This window comes from Labrus mixtus, chromosome 7 (genome assembly GCF_963584025.1).
Source record: "Labrus mixtus chromosome 7, fLabMix1.1, whole genome shotgun sequence".
Taxonomy (NCBI): domain Eukaryota; kingdom Metazoa; phylum Chordata; class Actinopteri; order Labriformes; family Labridae; genus Labrus; species Labrus mixtus.
Window position 1 is genome coordinate 26,401,553 of NC_083618.1, and position 8,718 is coordinate 26,410,270.

Consider the following 8,718-nt stretch of genomic DNA (forward strand, 5'->3'; position numbering starts at 1 on the left):
ATGTTTATTAGCCAAACTATTTTTGACCGAACACAAACTTAGATGCAAGGTAAATAAAAACTAAATACTATTACTATAATACTGAGTCTAAATTTACAGTATAATTTTGAAGATATTGTAATATACTTAACCATAAAATCTGGTGTATAAGACTTTTTATATCTTTTTTTTCATCTAGAAAGTTGGCTGGCCGATATTGGATTTTTGGGGCCCATACTGATATCGATATTGGGAAGAGAAAAAAATCTGATACCGATATATCAGCCAATATCTTTCTTAGGTCTGCGTTCCATCTGTAGAGATAGATATACATGTTGATCCTTCAAAGGCAGAGAGCTCAACTACCGTACTGTAGCTAGTCTGAGAGGAAACTCCACAAAGTGAAAACAGACGGAACTAAAAGAGCGACACAGCTGCACAGAAACTGCACGTTGTGGACCTCGCTGAACACAATAGAAATCGTCACGCAAGAAGACAGTTTAAACCTTTTTCTTTCTGGCCCACCCAAAACAGACTGCACTGCGTCTTATGTGCTTATGTCGTGGACTTTACGGTGTGTACTGTATTTCTAGATTTAAAAAAATTGGAGAAGTTTGTATTATCATTCTGAATACGTATGATAAATGGCTGAATAAATTCAGTTAAATCTGCTGCAGAAAATGCATAACCTCTTGTCAAAGACAGAGGTCATTTTTGTCTATTGCAATTTACATTTTTGACGCTTGATCCACTGCACATGATTCTTTTTGTCAATGGATTAAACGTCTCGGGTTAGCAACTTTGAAGTGTAGGATAAATATATCAAAAATTATTAAACTAACAAGCTATGATGATTTATACAGTTATGCATCAATAACTATAATTTAGTGATTGGAATGACATCATTTTGAAATAGCCCATTCTACTCAATGACCAGCCTACCTTAATTTAATTTGTATAATTTCTAATGATTTGAACTTTTAAACATTAATTGGGCTATTATTGGGATTTTAATGTAGCATAGTATTTCAACACTGATTAGCCTTCTTTAAAAAAATAAAATTATGTTTTGAGTGCAGTCCATGGGAACTAAACCACAAGGTCACCGGTGCCCTGAGTTCACTTTTCTAACAGTTGCTCTGTTTTGTAACCTGCATCAAGTCAGGCCAAGAGCTGCAACCAGCGTGAACACAGACTTCCAAAAAACGGGTTGTTTGATGAATTGGACTTGTAAATAAAAAAGGCGTGACCAATTAAATTGTGGACAGAGAGGTTCAATCAAAGTAGTGCAACACTATTATTTGAACGGCCACACCAGCGAGGTGCAGTCATTGCAAAACAAAATGTAATCGTCAACTTACAAATACAAGTACAATAATGGTGCACAAGCTCATTTTTTTCACTTGCCAAATTATATTTTTACCTGCATTTGGCGAGTGGCCGATGCTAATTTTTGACCCTGATATATGCACATATACATAGAAGAGGTGCTGGACCTCTTTGAGGTAGGCTTCCTTTAGAAGTGTAAATGAGCACGTAGATGTGTGTGGAGATGACAGGAGGAGGTGCCTGCACTCAATACAGGCGGTTGTTGTATTCAAAGAGGCTTTCCTCACCATGGTGGTCCTGGACTGTGCAGTATTCCTTCAGTAACAGTACATTACAAATAACAAATGGCTCCTCAGTTATAGTTTGATATTTCTATATAAACAGTGTCTGCTTTGCTGATTTGATTTTGCATAAAAGTAGTGAAAAACTAGTTCAGTAAAAAGTGTATGTTTTTGGAAGAATCAGCTTTATTGACCAGGTATTCTCACACACAAGGAATGTGACTCTGGTTAAGTGTACTCTTCGTGTACAAAAAGTACATTAAATATAAACACAAAATAAACAAAGACTAATTTGTACAGTACAGGACTGATGAGCAGCTTGTTGTTATGATGCCTTCAATAGATGACCTAATCACACGATACTTCAAAACCAGGTCTACACATTACTACAAAATGAAACCGATATTTATAGAGTTAAGAATTGCAGCTTACAATAAAGTAATGAATGTAAGTCAGTGTGAAATACACTTGAGCTTGCATAGCCCCTTTCCAGTCTTCTTTTTACACCGCAGGTCACATTTTCACATTTTCACATTCACAAGCTTGATGCAGCAGCGGGAGCAGTTTGGATTTCAGAGTCTTGAGGACATTTTGACATTGACTGCAGGTTCTGGGGATTGAACCCTCTATCCTTCGGTTGAGAGACGACCCACTCTACCACTGATCCACAGCCATCACAGTGTTGTGAAATGTGTGTATGTGACGTTTCCAAAGAATGGGAGGCAGAGTTAAAGAAGTCTGATTTGACATTGAGAAAATACTCGTTATTTATTTATTAGTCTCTGTTTACCGTCTATTGTGAAACACTTGAAAAATAATCTTTTAATATTAGTGCTGTAACTTTAATCAATATTTATCTCCTTTCATATTGTTAAGATACTTGTATGTGATCTATAATGACACACGTGTTATGAACATCACCAGCTGTGCATAATGGTTACTTTCAACATCAGCTTCTCTGGTGTTCTTGATGTGGTACAACAGGTAAATATTACTTTTACTGATCTATAAATATGATTTATTTAAACTTAAAACCTTTAATTTTGTTGTTCTAAAGACCAAGAATGGTCTCGAAGTGTCTTCATGGGGATTTTTTCTTTAAGTTTTAGTATTTCTAGGATAATGTTCTCTAAAAACATTCTGGTAATGTCTGGTGATCCATCCATTCATTATCTCTACCGTGTGTGTGTGTGTGTGTGTGTGTGTGTGTGTGTGTGTGTGTGTGTGTGTGTGTGTGTGTGTGTGTGTGTGTGTGTGTGTGTGTGTGTGTGTGTGTGTGTGTGTGTGTGTGTGTGTGTGTGTGTGTGTGTGTGTGTGTGTGTGTGTGTGTGTGTGTGTGTGTGTGTGTGTGTGTGTGTGTGTGTGTGTGTGTGTGTGTGTGTGTGTGTGTGTGTGTGTGTGTGTGTGTGTGTGTGTGTGTGTGTGTGTGTGTGTGTGTGTGTGTGTGTGTGTGTGTGTGTGTGTGTGTGTGTGTGTGTGTGTGTGTGTGTGTGTGTGTGTGTGTGTGTGTGTGTGTGTGTGTGTGTGTGTGTGTGTGTGTGTGTGTGTGTGTGTGTGTGTGTGTGTGTGTGTGTGTGTGTGTGTGTGTGTGTGTGTGTGTGTGTGTGTGTGTGTGTGTGTGTGAAGATGCTACCTCCACAGAGAGGCCCCGTTTCACCGGGGAATTTAGCTTGTAAATCTTCTTGTTATGAGGCGGCAGCACTATCCACTTCACCACCGTGCTGTAAGCATCTTCAGAAAGTTTTTCTTTTGTTTACATGTCACATTACAGGAACTTTATGGAAAACATGTTATAGAAAAAAATGTGTTGTGATCTGAGGCATTGAACATCCTGAACATATTTTCTAAATTGTGCTTCAACAACTTTCTCACTTTGTTATCATGTAACAACTAAGGGCGGTTTGACATTAGGGACATGGGCATGGATCTGTGAACCCTTGACCCCCAAGGTTCGCTTCATTTGATCAGTGTAACCACAAATGTACCGTCCGATTGAAGAGGTGGTCTTGGGCACGATTCATGTGTACTCGCGTATTGGTTGGCGGGAGATGTGAACGCAACCGTGCTCAAACTCAGAAGTGGACCACTGTATGACAACAATGTTAGTTACCTGCTAGCTGGGAACTTTGATGAATGAACTAGAAAAGATCTTGTTTAATATTTACAATACTTTAAAAGGACAAAAACAGACTAGGAAGAATTGTTCTTGACAGATATTTAAAGTGCTCAGTTCATTAAGACAGCATTTCATATGCTTTAATATGTTTGTTTGATGCAAATTAGTTGGTTAAATTCATGTGGGGTGCATCAAAATAAACACAGTAGAGAACTCTGGAAAATAAACAAATAAAAAATCAGATGATTAAAAAAAAAAAGTTTAACAAGGGTGCATCTGGAGTACACTCACTGGTACAGTACAAGTTATTTTAAAAACTCTCTCCCCATCAAATTAAAAACACTAAGGGCCTCTGTGTGTTGCTCTGATCGTCTCCAACTCAATGAATTAATAAAAAGGTTTAGGGGCTAAGCCACCTACTGGCCTTTGTGATAATTGCAGCTTGACCTATACAGGTGTAGGTATTGCTTCTTCTGCAAGGGCATTGAACTGCTAGCCCTGTTTTTAACATTAATTCTGCTGCCAGGTTTCATGTTTTTTTATGTTAAATGGGATCCAGAATATGCATAACCTCTTGTCAAAATGCATTACAGTTTAGTTCTTTACACTATATGACCATATATTTTTGTACTGAGGGTCAATTTGATATATCTTTAAACTGGCTAAGTGTATCTCAATGTGATATATATATATAGAGAGAGCAAGGGCACAAAAACAAATGGGTAAAAGAGAGAGCACTACAGCAGGAGCCAAAGGCGGGAGAGGGTGTATCAGTGTTTCAGTTAATCACCTGTGGCTTACCTTATCCAGTATAAAATGTGACAAGGTGACACAGGACAAATATTTTCCGTGGGCAGCAAAGAGGGTCTGTCATCCATATTCTTTACACAAGTACAGTACAGGTTTATAGTCAGGGTCTAAAATTAACTATTTGGTTCATCCGCCAATGGCTTGGGAGCCAAAACATTTTACTGGCCAAAATATTTTTTGACTGTCTCCAATACTTAGACACTATATCATTAAAAACTGTTGGAGAAAGTGTACCTTGATAGAAGCATTTTTTCTGATGTGACGTTAAAAAAAAAAGATGCGGAAGTAGCGGACGGAGCAACAGAGTGCGCTTTACGATGCTGAGCGAATGAGAATATTTGCCTTTATATCAATGCTATGTGTCGTTCGGCAGAATGACAAAGTCAACAAAAGAGTGGAGAACATACTGACAATCAGAAAACATGGTGCAGCTGTTTAATTACATGCAAAAGCGGAGCTCATATTTGTTCGTGGGTAGACGGTCAATGCACTAACTCCAGTCTAGGACTGGGTTGAAAAAAATAGATTTTCTGATTTTAATCGATTCTCACATGAATGATCTGATATCGATTCATAAAATCCAAAGATTGATCTTTTAATAGGCTAAAGTCCCTTTCCCGTCATCCATTGAAATCAGTTTGTCTTTCTTATATCTGTGATGTGAGCAGGCTGTGACGTCTATTTCAGGCTGTAGTGGTTTCTCATTGGCCCTTACATGTCAACTGATCGCATATTCAGCATCTGATTGGTCGACAGACCAACACAAGAGCAAAATAAGACAAGCCGAGCGAGCTAACTGGAGTTACACTATATTTTATACATAAATGAATCATGGTGGATTACATTACTTTTTATTGCATTAGGACAGTCACTGAATATACACCGAGCCCTCTGTGCTATGATTAATAAGCGAGTTGGATGTAGCTGCAGCTACGAATTAACTGATATCAAATCGAATCGGGACCTCATGAATCGGAAACTAATCGATTCAGAAAATCTGTGGTGATACCCAGCCCTACTCCAGTCACAGTATATAAAGTCACTCCCCCCTCCCATTGGCTTGAGCTGAATTCTCCCGCTGCGTTCTCACATCAGCTCACTCTGACTTGCTTGTGAAAAAATACCAGGGGTCTGGCAGGAGAAACTCTGGATGAAGTCCAATAGATAATAGATCTTTATGTTGTGTGTGTGTGTGTGTTAGTTAGAGCATGCATTAGAGAGAACTTGTGATGAAGTTTGACTGGCGTTAACCCTCTGTGATGACATAATATCAACTGACTGTTTCTAGATGAACAAAACACATAGTGGATAAAAACATGCAGTAGGTTTTAATCGTATTTTAGTATTTTTTCATTTCCTTTTGCAGATTTCAGGACATTTTTATTAAATTAATAATAATAATAATAATGATAATGATGCATTTTATTTTGCGCGCCTTTCATGTCACTCAAGGTCACCTTACAGACAAAGAAAACGGTGAATAAAAACAAGAACACAATCAACTACATACATAAAAACAAAAACAACAATAGAAAGAAGGGTGTGCCCTTTAGCCAAATATTTGATGTAGGACTGATATTTTCTTCAAGTGCAACATCCAACAGTTCATTCCAAATAGGTCTTAATCCTTACAGCAGAAACCGTTTTAAACATGCGATAGGTTAATTTGTAAAAACCCATTTCAACAAATGTAACTTTTTATTTGAGCAAAGGATGTTGCTGAGGTGGAAGTGAACATAGTCACATCATGTACATCCCCTTTATACAGAGCAGCTAATTAGCTGATGCATTGCAGCTGTGGAGGCAGCAGCAGGTCACAGGGCTGATGAGGTCATAGAGAACAGGTGTGAAAGGAACAAAGAGCAGCTTCTGGACAGGTAAGGCTTGACTGAATCTTAAAAAAAAAAAAACACAACACAGGTTTTTGAAACAAACTTTGAAAGTTGTTTTCTCAAATATTTTGCTCGCCAGTAGTTTTTTATACACTTGTTTGTTTTGAACATGTTACATTTTTGTAAAATCCGGTATACAAGTCGCTATATAAGATGTAGTCTCTTTTTGGGGGTCTCCAAGAGAGAGAGAGATCTAAACTGGCATCCTGTGTGATTTCAGTCCACAACTTGCAGATTCTGTGCACGTGTTTTCCATTCCTCCGCTGGGCTGTGGGTTTAATTTAGAAGTCTTTAGGAGTCTTTCAATCAAAGGAGTTTTAGGGTTAGGGGTTGGACCAACGTTTTCTTTAAATGCATGTTTATGACCTATTGAGGGAGAATAGATGTTAAAAAGTGGCGCTGCCTGTCTGGTCTGTGTCAGTCTGTATCCCAACACGGCTTGCAATACGCAATGAATGGGAGCAAATTTTCAATCCTGTTAGGTCAAGTGCAGTTGGTGATGACGATTGCTGCACTTACGGTCATAACCGTACATTTTATCAGGATTTTTCATTTGTATATTAGTTTCATTGGTTTATATGATGCAGCCAGCTTTATAGATGAAAAAAGTGGCGTCTTACACATCTGATATAACGGTACATGTATAATTGACTGAAGACCGAAATGTGTTTTTATGGATTAGGACTCTGTCGCTTTGTCTGCCATCTTGAATTTCCACAGCATCTCTTTTTACGTCCTGTCTTGCCACCTGAGACCCCCCCCCCCCCCCCCCCCCCCCCCATAATGTGATTATGTACATTTGGTTGAAAAGTTTTCAAACTTTTTGCCATCATGCCGTTTTGATAATTTAACAAAACTGATCAATTTTACCAGGGCAAATTTCATGATGCATTCACACTGTTTTTAGATGTGATAACCTATCTCCATCTCCAGTCTTGATTTTATTTTTCCTGCTGTATTTATGATACAGCATGGGTTACACAGAAGATCCCTAACCCTCAGTTGCACACATATATTGCTACAGAACAACACTCAAAACACACACACACACACACACAGACACACTGTCTGACAGAGTCTCAGCGGAGCAGTCCCTGTCAGTCGCTTCCACTCTTGGGGTTTCTAAATAAGTCCAGACAAGCTTTCATGGAGACAAGATACAAGACAACTCATCACTTTTGGCCATTTGTCTTTTGGGACGTTATTCTTGTGCTGAAATTTCATGTTCATGAAAACATAAAACAGGAAAAATAACCCAAAAGGCACAACAACGGAAAAGACTTTGGGTCATCATGTTGTACTTTCGAGCCTAATTGTTGTTTTCATGGAAATTGATTGTTAGGGAGTGTTGTGTATTGTGAGAGGACGCTAGAGGCTTAGAGGCAGTCTGCTAATTAGGACTAAATTGTATTAGCACAACAACAACACTGACCCCTGAAAGCTCCCCTCCCCTCATGCACACACACTTTGTGTTTTTCTAGAGGAACACAGACACAAACACATCGAAACGTGATAAAACAGTGTCTCATGTACACACTCACATAAACAAAGTGTAACCTCATTATTGATGATGTTCCTGGTTAAGACCCTCCCACGGTCCCTGCTGCTCTTGGCTTCCCTGGAGAAAAAAAAAACAAAAAAACAAAGGCACATATTGGTCAATACACAATAGAGTAGTCATTACATTTTATATTTAAGGCGTAACAGATCTTCACTTGGTTTTGGTTTACCAACACAGAACCATTTTTGAATTGATGGTATGAAAAAAGGATGGGGGGGGGGGTTATTAATTTAGGCCCACTATGCCAGTCAAAGTAACGTGGGTTACACACTTGGGCTGTAGCTCTGGTTAATGGTTCTGCCATACTTCCATAATGCTCTACTACCCAGATTTTAACCAGTTCAGTGGACGATGGCAGTTTGGATGTTTTTTTATCCAGAAATGGAGATACAGTTGTATGCAGGCTGTGCCAAGTTAAACTGGCACATAACCGCTCAAGCAGAGCAACCAAGACAGGCATGTGGACATTAACCTGCAAGGCGGACCGTGAGCTGAAAATAGCACTGATAATCTTAGCCACACTCTGTAAATCATTTTGACATAGTTTACCTGCAGATGCTGAATTTATATTTTTGGTTAATCTACATCGTTAATTTTGTTTGGAACATCCCTAGTATAAAACTATATCAATGGAAAAGTGGATTTTAGAGTCCATACAATCCAGTACCTGAAGTTCATCAAACAGATTAAAAAGGATTTATTTTCATTTCCAATAAGGGGCCAGTGTTCCAGTTTGGTCCTTTTGCTCTA